The sequence below is a fragment of the Galeopterus variegatus genome, unplaced genomic scaffold (genome assembly GCF_000696425.1).
Source record: "Galeopterus variegatus unplaced genomic scaffold, G_variegatus-3.0.2 Scaffold9232, whole genome shotgun sequence".
Classification (NCBI taxonomy): Eukaryota; Metazoa; Chordata; class Mammalia; order Dermoptera; family Cynocephalidae; genus Galeopterus; species Galeopterus variegatus.
In genome coordinates, this window is record NW_007735343.1 from 32,101 (window position 1) to 34,254 (window position 2,154).

Genomic DNA, 2,154 nt, shown 5'->3' on the forward strand with positions numbered 1-2,154 from the left:
TATCTTGTTCTAAAAAATCTTGACTGATGTGTGTGTGTGTGTGTGTGTGTGTGTGTGTATATACCTACCCTCAAACAATGGGGTTAAAACTTCCCGTTATTCTTTAAATAAAAAGAAGATAAGATGGTAGAACATTTGACTATATTCCTTTCCCTGAAGTCATGGTTCTTCCTTTGCAGTCTAACTTAAGAGTATTAAGAGACCATTATGTTTGCACAATAATTTTATACTGAAAGATGTGTAGCATATGTGATACGTGTGTCTTACTGTCTGTGTGTTTGTCCAATGTTGGAACTGACAGAATGGAAGTAAAAGGGTGTCAAACATGCTTCATGCTAACTGAGCATGGCTTATCATTTACTATCTTACACTTTTCCTGGTAAAGACTAAATGTGAACTGAAAATTTCAATATCTAGGTCTCTATTTACATTTCTATTTCTAAGCTTTAAAAATGTTGTAAGAGCCCCCTTATGAACCATCTCAAGACCAGCCATTATCACTGTGTAGTTATGTTATATTTTTAGTTAAAATGTTATTATCCTCAAATTTAGCCAACTATATATTAATCCTGCTTGGCCATTTTTACACTTCATACACACTTAAAATACAAAATTTCCTAGAATTAAGGTCATTCAAACTGTTGTGATATAGTTTCTAAAGACGAGGCCAAAACGGATTCAGAAATGTTTTTAGCATTACAAACCATCAAATCAGCTACAATCAGTGCTGTTACTAGATAGTCACATCTTCAATATCAACTCTAAACATTGGTATATTTGACCTACCTTCTCATTTTCATTATTGCATATCAGTAAATATTGCATATTTGAATTTGCACACTTATCACAATTACAAGCATATCAAGACTACCTGGGTGACTATACTTGGAAGAACTTAATTAAAAACCCGTTTTAGTAAAAGTAAGGAAAACTGTATAATGATACTTTCAAAAATTTCCTATCATAAACACATCTATAAAAATACCAGAAAAGAGGATTTGCAAAGAAACACATACACAAAGATAAATCTCCAGGTGAATAATAAATTATGTGCATAATAAATAATATATATATAAAAATTTGTAAAAATTCAAAAGAACATGGTGATTAGCTACTTGATTTGGTTTCTGACATGGTTCTGCATGAATAAGCTATATGTTTTTGGCCAACATCACTTGACTTCTCTGGGCTTCAATTTCCTCCTCTGGTAAAAGCAGAGGTTAAACTAAGTTATTTTATTTTTTTTATTGGCAATAAATATTCATGAGATACAAAGTTGATTGTCACCCCTTGTGCCCATGAAGTGAGGGCCAGATTCATACTGGCAGCATACCCATTACCACAAATTGCATTTGTACCCCATGTCCCCAACCAGTTATTCCCAATATCCCTCTACCTCCCCCTTTCCCCCCAACTCCACTTTGTAGCCCAAGGAATGTTCTCTCCCTCTGCAAGTCCAATGGACTACTGTAGTCTTTCTTTCCTTCCTTCTTTCTCTCTTAGCTCCCACATATGAGTGAGCTCATGTGGTATTTACCCCTCTGTGCTTTGCTTATTTCACTCAACATAAGTTTCTCCAGGCTTATCCATGTTGTTACAAATGGGAGTATTTCATTCTTTTTTATGGCAGAGTAGTATTCCATTGTGTATATATATCACAGTCTCCTTATCCAATCATCCATCAATGGACATTCAGGTTGGCTCCATGTCTTGGCTATTCTAAACAGAGCTGCGATGAACATAGGAGTGCAGGTATCCCTTTAACATGATGATTTCCATTCCTCTGGGAATATAACCAGAAGTGGGATTGCTGGACTGTATGGAAGATCTACCTGTAGTTATCTGAGAAATCTCCATATTGTTTTCCATAGTTGTTGTACTAATTTACAGTCCCACCAACAGTGCAGTAGTGTTCCCTTCTCTCCACACCCTCACCAGCATTTGTTATTCACTGTCTTTTTTATTATAGCCAGTCTAACTGGGGTGAGGTGGTATCTCAATGTAGGTTTAATTTGCATTTCCCTAATGACTAGTGATGTTGAGAATTTTTTCATGTACTTGTTGGCCATTTGTATGTCTTCCTTTGAAAAATGTCTATTCAGCTCCTTTGCCCAGTTTTTACTTGGGTTATTTGTTTTTTTACTGTATAATTGC